Source organism: Scyliorhinus torazame, chromosome 7 (genome assembly GCF_047496885.1).
Source record: "Scyliorhinus torazame isolate Kashiwa2021f chromosome 7, sScyTor2.1, whole genome shotgun sequence".
Classification (NCBI taxonomy): Eukaryota; Metazoa; Chordata; class Chondrichthyes; order Carcharhiniformes; family Scyliorhinidae; genus Scyliorhinus; species Scyliorhinus torazame.
Window position 1 is genome coordinate 118910747 of NC_092713.1, and position 12511 is coordinate 118923257.

A 12511-nucleotide genomic window follows, 5' to 3' on the forward strand; every position below is an offset into this window, starting at 1 on the left:
CATTCCTGGGATCATCCGTGTGAATCTCCGCTGGACCCGCTCCAGTGCCAGTATGTCCTTCCTGAGGTGTGGGGCCCAAAATTGCTCGCAGTATTCTAAATGGGGCCTAACTAATGCTTTATAAAGCTTCAGAAGTACATCCCTGCTTTTATATTCCAAGCCTCTTGAGATGAATGACAACATTGCATTTGCTTTCTTAATTACGGACTCAACCTGCAAGTTTACCTTGAGAGAATCCTGAACTAGGACTCCCAAGTCCCCTTGCACTTCAGCATTATGAATTTTGTCACCGTTTAGAAAATAGTCCATGCCTCTATTCTTTTTTCCAAAGTGCAAGACCTCGCACTTGCCCACGTTGAATTTCATCAGCCATTTCTTGGACCACTCTCCTAAACTGTCTAAATCTTTCTGCAGCCTCCCCACCTCCTCCATACTTCCTGCCCCTCCACCTATCTTTGTATCATCGGCAAACTTAGCCAGAATGCCCCCAGTCCCGTCATCTAGATCGTTAATATATAAAGAGAACAGCTGTGGCCCCAATACTGAACCCTGCGGGACACCACTCGTCACCGGTTGCCATTCCGAAAAAGAACCTTTTATCCCAAGTCTCTGCCTTCTGCCTGACAGCCAATCGTCAATCCATGTTAGTACCTTGCCTCGAATACCAGGGACTAATTTAGTGAAACTTCGCTGTAACGTGTTCAATGCAAGTATATCCTTTCTTAAATGTGGAGACCAAAACTTCACACAGTCTTTCAGATGTGGTCTCACCAAAACCCTGGGCAACTTTAGCAATACTTCTTTATTCCTGTACTCCAACCCCCTTGCAATAAAGGCCAACATACCATGATTCTATGATTTGCCTTCCTAATTGCTTGCCTGGTGTTAACTTTTTTCAATCATTGTACCAGCACACCCAAGTCTCTTTGCAAATGCATATTTAGAAGTTTCTGACTTTTAAAAAAAAAATTCAGCTGAAGGCCAGTGTTGCTAACTTTTGTTTGGTTCTTAATTTGGCTCTATTTAATCACGTTTGCTTAAGAGTCGCCAGGTATCTTTCGACACCGCCACAAGGTTCATAACTGAATACTAACCAATGACTCGATACACCAGTTAGTAAGTTCAAAAGCAATGCTCATTTATTTACACACAGTCAAATCTACTCATGCATAAACTCTGCAAAACTAAACTACCACTATTACTAAGGCCTATACTTAGCTTTGGGCGCCCACTCAGTCAGAGGAACAATGGCCGTTGCTCGGTTCTGAGGCTGCTGGGTTGAGCTGTTTACAGGATAGCAACTAGGAGCGTCTATCTCGTAGCGTGCGTTGACTTGGGACTCACTTGGTCTGGTGTAGCTGCTAGGCTGGTCTCTCTCTTCGCTGAGAGCCAAAGCCAAAGGAGAAAGATTCTCCCTTGGGGGATACCTTTTATACTCAAAAGGGCTTCACTCTCTTTTGGGCGGGCCTTGAACTTGGCCTCAACTAATTGGGTCTTTCCCAATCATCGATTTTCCTCCAAGAGAGGGGAGGTTCCCTGATCGCTGGGCGTGTCCTGGTGACTGTCAGTCAGCTTTGTCTTAGCTTCTTCTGGCGCCGGGGAGTCTGTCCTAACATTGTGTATCTAAATGTTTCCCTTTTGTCCCCGGAGATGGCTCATTAGTATGTAAATCGTTTGGTAGTTTCTGTCCTGTCTGAGCGTTTTAAGGTTCTAATCAACAGACAGAGCTTGCACCTGCTTGTTTCTTAGCATTGTCCAATTTTTCCTGCAGTCCTTGCAAGTGTCCATTTTGTAATCGGGACATGGCCATCCCAGATGGCTACAACAACACAATGGTGCAGTGGTTAGCACTGCTGCCTCACCCGCCGAGGACCTGGGTCACTGTCCATGGGGATTTTGCATATTCTCCCTGTGTCTGCGTGGGTCTCACCTCCACAACCCAAAAAGATGTGCAGGGTAGGTGGACTGGTCACACTAAATTTCCCCTTAATTGGAAAAAAATAATTGGGTACTCTAAATTTATATTTAAAAAAATATTCAGCTCTTCTATTCTTTCAACCAAAATGAATAACTTCACACTTCCCTACATTATAATCCATCTTCGATCTTGTTGCCTATTCCTTTAACCTGCCTCTGTTTCTTTGTAGCCTCTCTGTGTCTCCCCATAGTTTATCTTTCCATATGGCTTTCTTTCATCAGCAAGCTGAGATACAATACTCTCTACTTCATCTAGATGGCAGAGACCTCATCACTGGCCCTTGTGGTACTCTGTGGTACTATTCATGACCTGCCAACCTAAAAAAGGTCCCATTTACACCCACTCTGCTTCCTACCTGTTAACCAATCCTCTATTTATGCTAATATATTACCTCCAATTCCATGCCCACTTATTTTGCCTATTAACCTTTTGTGTGAAAACCTATCAAAAGTCTTTTGGAAATTCAGGTGCACTGCACCTACTGGCTCCCCTTTATCTACCTTAATAATTACACCCCCAAATCTGCATTGTTAAACTAGATTTCCATTCAACCAACCACTGATATAGTTCCCTGTTTCTTCTCTCTCTCCTTTCTTGAAAAGCGAAGCAACATTTTCCAATTTCTGAATAAATAGTACCATTTCAGAATCCAAATAATTACAGAAAATTACAACCAGCACATCCACTATCCACCAGGCCCAGGGATTTGTTGTATTTTAGTCCCTTAAATTTCTCCAATATTATTTCCCTGTGGATACTAATTTCCTTCATTCCCTCACTCTTTTTAGCACCTAGTTTACTGTCTATTTCTGGAATGAAACTTGTGTCTTCTGTCATGATATTCAGGTAAACATCATGGTGCAAGCATACATATATACTGATAGACAGATCAACGGACCAATCAATACACGCACAACATCACAGCCAATCACAGGGAAGAGCATACACACTATAAAACGGGGAACACGACACTTCCCGCGCATTCCAGCAGGAGACAGCTCAGGGCACAGAGCTCACAGCAAGCCACTCAGACATCCACCATGTGCTGAGTGCCACTCCAAGATAGTGTTAGGGATAGGTCCACAGATTCAAGGGTAATGAACAAACCACAGCAACCAGTTTAACATTGTAAATATAGTTAATAATAAAACTGAGTTGTACCATCCGCACCCGTGTTTGTTCGTCTGTGTAGCAGAGCACCCAACACGACATCTTCTACTGCAAAGACAAAAACAAAATATTTCTTCAATGCCTCTGTCATTTCCTCATTCCCCATTATAATTTCTCCCGACTTTGCTTCAAGGGATCGTTGGCTCCTCTCTTCCTTTTTATATACTTACAAAAGCTCTTACAATCTATTTTTAAATCACTGGCTAGTTTGCTCACATATTAAATTTTTTTCCTTTGTATCATCTTTTAGATTACACTTTGCTTGTTTCTAGAACACTCCCGATCGCCAGACTTGTTACTGGTTTTTCCAACACTGTAAGCCTCTTCTTCTAATCCAGTACTATCCCTAATATCTTGAGTGGGTCTCAATTGGTATTTCTTGCTAGGTTTTGCTTTTCAATGGAAAATATTTTTGTTGGACTTTTTAAATTGTTTCTTTAAATGTTTCCCATTGTTCATTTACAGCAATTTTAAAACATTTTTAAGAATAGCCAACGAGTTTTAGAGTTTGCCACACGACTGCGTGGCAAAATTTGGTTCCAACTCCATCTACAAGTTTGCTGACGATACGACCATAGTGGGCCAGATCTCGAATAACAATGAGTCAGAATACAGGAGGGAGATAGAGAATCTAGTGGAGTGGTGCAGCGACAACAATCTCTCCCACAATGCCAGCAAAACTAAAGAGCTGGTCATTGACTTCAGGAAGCAAAGTATTGTACACACCCCTGTCAGCATCAACGGGGCCAAGTTGGAGATGGTTAGCAGGTTCAAATTCCTAGGGGTGCACATCTCCAAAAATCTGTCCTGGTCCACCCACGTAGACGCTACCACCAAGAAAGCACAACAGCGCCGATATTTCCTCAGGAAACTAAGGAAATTCGGCATGTCCACATTAACTCTTACCAACTTTTACAGATGCACCATAGAAAGCATCCTATCAGGCTGCATCACAGCCTGGTATGGCAACTGCTCGGCCCAAGACTGCAAGAAACTTCAAAGAGTCGTGAACACCACCCAGTCCATCACACGGACCTGCCTCCCATCCATTGACTCCATCTACACCTCCCGCTGCCTGGGAAAAGCGGGCAGCACCTCCCACCCAGCTTACTCCCACCCCTCCCACCTGGCTAACTCACTCTTCCAACTTCTTCCAGCTGGCAGGAGATACAAAAGTCTGAGAACACGCACGAACAGACTCAAAAACAGCTTCTTCCCCGCTGTTACCAGACTCCTAAGTGACCCACTTATGGACTGACCTCATTAACACTACACCCCTGTGTGCTTCACCCGATGCCGGTGTTATGTAGTTACATTGTGTACCTTGTTTTGCCCTATTATGTATTTTCTTTTTATTTTATTTTATTTTCATGTACTTACATGACCCTGGTGAGACCACATTAGGAGTATTGTGTGCAGTTCTGGTCACCTCATTATAGGAAGGATGTGGAAGCATTGGAAAGGGTGCAAAGGAGATTTACCAGGATGCTGCCTGCTTTGCAGGATAGGTCTTATGAGGAAAGGTTGAGGGAGCTAGGCCTTTTCTCTTTGGAGCGGAGGAGGATGAGAGGCGACTTAATAGAGGTTTATAAGATAATGAGGGGGATAGATAGAGTGGACGTTCAGAGACTATTTCCTCAGGTGGATGTAGCTGGTACAAGGGGGCATAACTATAAGATTCATGGTGGGAGATATAGGAGGGATGTCCGAGGTAGGTTCTTTACTCAGAGAGTGGTTAGGGTGTGGAATGGACTGCCTGCTGTGATTGTGGAGTCGGACACTTTAGGAACTTTCAAGCGGTTATTAGATAGGCACATGGAGCACACCAGAATGACAGGGAGTGGGATAGCTTGATCTTGGTTTCGGACAATGCTCGGCACAACATCGAGGGCTGAAGGGCCTGTTCTGTGCTGTACTTTCATTTCATAGAATTTACAGTGCAGAAGGAGGCCATTCGGCCCATCGAGTCTGCACCGGCTCTTGGAAAGAGCACCCTACCCAATCCCACACCACCCTATCCCCATAACCCAGTAACCCCACTCAACCAACGCTAAGGGCAATTTTGGACACTAAGGGCAATTTAGCATGGCCAATCCACCTAACCTGCACATCTTTGGACTGTGGGAGGAAACCGGAGCACCCGGAGGAAACCCACGCACACACGGGGAGGATGTGCAGACTCCGCACAGACAGTGACCCAGCCGGGAATCGAACCTGGGACCCTGGAGCTGTGAAGCAATTGCGCTAACCGCTGTGCTACCGTGCTGCCCTACTGTTCTATGTTTACTCTATGTTCAACGATCTGTTGAGCTGCTCGTAGAAAAATACTTTTCACTGTACCTCGGTACACGTGACAATAAACAAAAGTCCAATTGAATTCACTTTTTCCAATTAAAGGGCAATTTAGCGTGGCCTATACACCTACCCTGCATATCTTTGTGTTGTGGGGGAGAAACCCACATAAACACGGGGAGTATTGTCAAACTCCACACGGACAGTGCCCCAGAGCCGGGATCGAACCTGGGACCTCGGCGCCGTGAGGCAGCAATGCTAGCCTACAGCCAAATCTTTTAATCTATTTATAATTAAAACAGACATGGTTCTGTAGAAGGGTCATATGGACTTGAAACGTTAACTGTGTTTCTTTCTCCACAGATGCTGCCAGACCTGCTGAGTTTACCCTGCATTTTCTGTTTTTATTTCATGTTTCCAGCATCTGTAGTATTTTTCTTTTCTCTTAATCTGCTTACCTAATTTACTGTAGCCAGTTCTCCCTTTGTTACGGACACTTGGTCAGTTCTCAGCAATGGCTCAGATTCTGGACCAGAGCTGCAACTTTAAGTTTTAAGATGAGACGGGATGATTATTCGTTCCAGAGTTGATAATATAAGAAATAGGGCTTGGTTCATTTATAAACAAACTTTATTAAAACAAAAGAAAATAACACAATATTTAAACTTTTAAACTTCAACCTTAACAGTAACAGATTACATGTAGTTTCTTAACCTTCACAAACTAGTTCCCATGACACAGCAGCTCACACACCACTTACACAGGAATGGAAATGGCAACACTTACATTTACAAAGCAAATTTTCTTCCTTTAGGGAAATTCATTTGAATCATTTTGAGACAGTGGAAGATTTGGGGGCTCTTATTAAGGCTCGCGGACTTGGATTGAACTGAATGGGTTTGAAAGAGATTTAACTGGTGGCTGGAATGGGTTTATGGGGACATCTGTTGTAAAGATGTGGGTTTTGTCTTATTTTCCCTTTGTTCCCCTTCTCCCTTTTTCTTTTATGTACAGAGTTGCTGTTAATTGAAATTGATGTGTTTTGTTTGGGGCTTTTTCCTTTTTGTTGTGGTGTTTTATTTTTGGTGGGTAGTTATGGTTGTGAGGGAGTATTTAGTGGGGGGGGGGAGAGGGGTGTTGGGTAGATTCAGGGTTGAGGGAAGGAGGTGAGGGAGCTTCAGCTCTTGGGTGTGGTGGTTTGGGTTTTGGTTTATTTTTTTCTTTGATTGCTTATTTGTGTGATGTGGGCTCTGGCAGGAGGTTACCTCGCTAACAGGCTGAGGTTGGCTCATGAACGGGAACGAGGTGGGTGGAGGGGTTGCAGCTTGCAGGTTTAGGGAGGTTTTGTTGAGACTAGAAGGTGTGAATGGTGTGGGGGAAGGGGATGGAGGAGAGGTGTTAGTTCAAGAGGAAGTTGCTGGGGATTTTTGGGATGGGGGAGTAGAGCACTAATGGTGACTGGGGGTTGTGGTTGTTCTGTATTCCATCTGGTGGGTGGGGCTGGCTGCCATCTTGGGTGGGCTCTGGGTTTAGAAATATGGGGGTTGACTTTCGCTTGCGGCAATGCACTGCTAAGCCGCACGTTTCGGCAGCTCCCGTTCTAGCGGGCTTTTGGGCTCTTTTTGGGAGCCACAACGGAAATATTTTCGGACCAAACCCAGTGTGGGGTGACGAAGTAAGGAGTCCCCCCTGGTGTGTATGGAAGGGATCGGTGGTAGTGGCCAGATTGCAAAGGATCCTTTGGAGCAGCGGCAGAGAAGAGAAGGAAGAAGCAAGATGGCGACGGATGGAGCCCAGACGACATGGGGCCCGGACCAGCAGGAATTCCTCCGATGGTGTGTGGAGGAATTAAAGAAGGAGGTGCTGGCGCCGATGTTATTGGCAATCGAAGGGCTAAAAGAAACGCAAAAGGCCCAGGCGATAGAGCTCCGTGGGGTGAAGGCGAAGGCAGCTGAGAACGAGGATGAGATTCTGGGCCTAGCGGTAAAAATGGAGACGCACGAGGTGCTACACAAGAGGTGTATCGAAAGGCTCAAAGTCCTGGAGAACAGCTCGAGGAGAAAGAACCTCCGGATTCTGGGTCTCCCCGAGGGAGTGGAGGAGCTGACGTTGGGGCTTATGTGAGCATGATGCTCCATTCTCTAATGGGAGCTGAGGTCCCCTCGGGCCCCCTGGAGGTGGAAGGGGCTCACCGGGTCCTTGCGAGGAGACCAAAGGCTGGAGAACCACCAAGGGCGACAGTGGTGAGATTTCATCGCTTCACCGACAGAGAGGCGGTTTTGAGCTGGGCCAAGAAGGTACGGAGTAGCAGGTGGGAGAATGCGGTGATACAAGTGTATCAGGACTGGAGCGCGGAGGTGGCGAGAAGGAGGGCGAGTTTTAATCGGGCCAAGGCGGCGCTTCACAAGAAGAAAATAAAGTTTGGGATGCTGCAGCCGGCGCGATTGTGGGTCACGCACCAAGATAGACACTACTATTTTGAAACATCGGACGAGGCATGGACCTTCATCCAAGAAGAGAAATTGGACCAGAACTGAGGGACTGATGCTGTGGGGGAGACGACGATGTTGATGTATAGAAATGTAAATTGGGGAATGGGAGGTTCACAGTATCGGGACGATAGACGGGGTTTTTTCTCTTCTTGACGGGGGGACACTGAGAAACGTGGGCGCCGGTGGAAAAAGGGACTGAAGTGGGGGATGGGGAATGGGGGAGCTGTGCCATAAGGGGCGGGGCCGATCCAGGAAAGCGCGGGTTTTTTCCCGCGCTAGGGAGATGATGGCGGGAAGATAGGCTCAAGGAGGATGAGAGCTCCTCACACGGGGGGTGTCAAGGAGAGAGCGGGGGAAGCCGGGGTCAGTTGGAGTCAGCTGACTTTCGGAAGCATCATGGTGGGAGTAACCATGCTAGATGGGGATCTAGTGGGGGGGGGGGGGTCAACTGGGTTGCTGCTGCTGGGAGCGAGAGGGAGCTGGCAAGGGAAGAGGTGGTCGGGACGGGAAGGCGCCTCCTGGGGGACGGGTGGGTGCGCGGGACCTGGACGTGGGACTGGCCTAGAATAGGGGATGGTTAGTCGGCGGGGGCGGGCGGCCCCCCAATCCGCCTGATCACGTGGAATGTGAGAGGCCTAAATGGGCCGATTAAGAGGGCCCGAGTGTTTGCGCACTTAAAAGGACTGAAGGTAGACGTGGTCGTGCTTCAGGAGACGCATCTGAAGGTGGCGGACAAGGTTAGGTTAAGGAAAGGATGGGTGAGACAGGTGTTCCACTCAGGGTTGGACGCGGAAAAGAGAGGAGTGGCGATATTGGTGGGGAAACGGGTGTCGTTCGAGGCTAGGAATATAGTGGTGGACAACGGTGGTGGATACGTGATGGTGAGTGGCAGATTGCAGGGAAAGGAGGTCGCGCTGGTAAATGTATATGCCCCGAACTGGGACGACGCGGGATTTATGAAGCGGATGCTGGGACGTATCCCGGACCTGGAGGTAGGAAGCCTGGTAATGGGGGGGGGATTTCAATACTGTGCTGGATCCAGGGTTAGATCGGTCTAGATCCAGGACCGGAAGAAGGCCGGCAGCGGCCGAGGTGCTCAGGGGGTTTATGGAACAAATGGGGGGAGTGGATCCGTGGAGATTTGCTAGGCCGTTGGCCAAAGAGTTCTCCTTTTTCTCCCATGTCCATAAGGTATACTCCCGGGGGCAGCACGGTGGCGCAGCGGTAGCACTGCAGCCTCACGGCGCCAAGGTGCCAGGTTCAATCCCGGCTCTGGGTCACTGTCCATGTGGAGTTTGCACATTCTCCCCGTGTTTGCGTGGGTTTCGCCCCCACAACCCAAAAGATGTGTAAGGTAGGTGGATTGAACACGCTAAATTGCCCCTTAATTGGAAAAAATGAATTGGGTACTCTAAATTTAAAAAAAAAAGGTATACTCCCGGATAGATTTCTTTGTTTTGAGCAGGGCACTGATTTCGAGGGTGGCAGGAACGGAGTATTCGGCCATAGCCGTTTCAGACCATGCCCCGCACTGGGTGGATCTGGAACTAGGAGAGGAGATGGAACAGCGCCCACTCTGGCGACTGGATGTGGGACTATTGGCGGATGAGGGTGTCCTGTGGAAGGGTGCGGGGATGTATTGAGAGGTACCTGGAGGCCACGGATGACAGTGTGATCCAGGTGGGGGTAGTATGGGAAGCGCTGAAGGTGGTGGTTAGGGGAGTGTTGATCTCCGTTAGGGCTTACAAGGAGAAACAAGAGGGCAAAGAAAGGGAGAGATTAGTGTGGGAGATTTTGAGTGTGGATAAAAGATATGCGGAGGCCCCGGACGAAGGACTATATAGAGAGAGGCGAAGACTTCAGACGGAGTTTGACCTGCTGACCACAGGGAAGGCAGAGGCACAGTGGAGGAAGGCACAGGGGATGAGATACGAATATGAGGATAGCGGCGAGGGAAATAGGGGGAGTCAGGGATGAAACGGGAACTACGGAGCGGAGTGCAGGGAAGGTAAATGAGGTGTTTAAGTCCTTTTATGAGAGGCTATATAGGTCCCAGCCCCCGGAAGAAAAAGAGGGGATGCAACAGTTTTTGGACCAACTAAGGTTCCCGAGGGTGGAGGAGCAGGAAGTGTCAGGTCTGGGGGCACCAATCAGGGTGGATGAGGTGACTAAAGGGCTGGGGAACATGCAGGCAGGGAAGGCACCGGGACCAGACGGGTTCCCGGTGGAGTTTTACAGGAAATATGTGGACTTGTTGGCCCCGCTGCTGGCGAGAACCTTTAACAAGGCCAGAGAAGGGGGGACTCTACCCCCGACAATGTCGGAGGCGACGATATCATTAATCCTGAAGCGGGATAAAGATCCGCTGCAATGCGGGTCATATAGGCCTATCTTGCTCCTGAATGTAGACGCCAAGTTGCTGGCAAAAGTGCTAACGACGAGGATCGAGGATTGTGTCCCGGGGGTGGTGCATGAAGACCAGACAGGGTTTGTAAAGGGGAGACAATTGAATGTCAATGTGCGACGGCTGTTGGGGGTGATAATGATGCCCCCAGCGGAGGGGGAGGCAGAGATAGTGGCAGCGATGGATGCAGAGAAGGCATTCGATAGGGTAGAGTGGGAGTATTTATGGGAGGTGTTGAAGAGGTTTGGGTTCGGACTTCCGGGTGCGGCGATGACCAGCTGAGTCGCACGTTTCGGCAGCTCCCTGTGAAACGGACTTTTGGGCTCTTGATAGGAGCCCCAACGGCAATTTTAACGGCTGAAAACACCGTGCGGTAAACCAGAAGGGTGTTCCCCCTGGACACGGATGGAAAAAGGAGAGGAAAGTGGCCGGATTGCAGCGGATCCTTTGGAACAACGGCAAGGAAGGCAAGCAGAAACCAAGATGGCGTCGGAAGGTGGCAGTTTCATATGGGGCCCTGAACAACAAGAGTTTTTGAAACGCTGCGTGGAGGAGATAAAAAAGGAAATGAAGAAAGAGTTGTTGGCCCCGATATTACAGGCGATTGAAGGGCTGAAAGAGGAACAAAAGACCCAGGAGCAGGAGCTTCGGGTCATGAAGGCGAAAGCAGCAGAGAATGAAAACGATATACAGGGTCTGGTGGTGAAGTCGGAGATACAGGAGGCACGCCAGAAACGATCTGTGGAGAGGTTGGAGGCACTGGAAAATAACGCAAGGAGGAACAACTTGAGGATTCTTGGCCTTCCTGAAGGTGTGGAGGAGGCGGACGTCGGGGCATATGTGAGCACGATGCTGCACTCGTTAATGGGAGTGGAGGCCCCGACGGGTCCGTTGGAGGTGGAGGGAGCATACCGAGTTATGGTGCGAGGATCGAGAGCAGGAGAAGCTCCCAGAGCCATAGTGGTGAGATTTCTCCATTTTAAGGATAGAGAAATGGTCCTTAGATGGGCGAAGAAAACTCGGTGTAGTAAATGGGAGAACGCGGTGATCCGCGTCTATCAAGATTGGAGTGCGGAGGTGGCGAGAAGGAGTGCGAGCTTTAATCGGGCCAAAGCGGTACTTCACAAAAAAAAGATAAAGTTTGGAATGCTGCAACCGGCAAGACTGTGGGTCACATATCAAGGGAGGCACCACTACTTTGAGACGGCGGATGAAGCGTGGACTTTTATTGTAGAAGAAAAATTGGAATGATTGGACTACGAAAATGAACGTTTGGACAAAGTGGTGGGACGAGTGGGGGGGGGGCGAAGAGGGATTGTATGATTAATCCTGCGGTATGGTAACTTTTCTTTCTCCCACAGGTGGTGATGGGGGGAGGTGGGGAGGGAGAGGAGATGGGGCGTTGGCCATGGGAGGCGGGGCCGAGGGAGAGGCGCGGGCTTGGTTCCCGCGCTATGATAATTATGGCGGGAATAGAGAAGCAGGAAGGAGGGGGCGCCGCACGGGGCGAGCCGTGATCACGGGGGGAAGCCGAGGTCAGCCAGAGTTTGCTGACTTCTGGGAGCAACATGGGGGGAGTAATTACGCTAGCGGGGGGTCCAGCGGGGGGGGGGGGGGGGGAATTACTGGGTTGCTGCTGCTGGGGAAAGGGGGGAGTGGGTACGGGAAAGGATGGGCGGGGGGGCACCGTCTGGGAGAAATACAGCTGCGTGGGAACTGGGCGAGAAGCTGGAAAAAGATGATGGCTAACCGGCAAGGGGGGGGGGTGGGAAGCCCCCCAACTCGGCTGATCACGTGGAACGTGAGGGGGCTTAACGGGCCGATAAAGAGGGCACGAGTACTCGCACACCTTAAGAAACTTAAAGCAGATGTGGTCATGTTACAGGAAACGCACCTGAAACTGATAGATCAGGTTAGGTTGCGCAAAGGATGGGTAGGGCAGGTGTTCCATTCGGGGCTGGATGCGAAAAACAGGGGGGTGGCTATATTAGTGGGGAAGCGGGTAATGTTCGAGGCAAAGACTATAGTGGCGGATAACGGGGGCAGATACGTGATGGTGAGTGGCAAATTACAGGGAGAGATGGTGGTGTTGGTAAACGTGTATGCCCCGAATTGGGACGATGCCAATTTTATGAGGCGAATGCTAGGACGCATCCCAGACCTAGAGACCGGAAA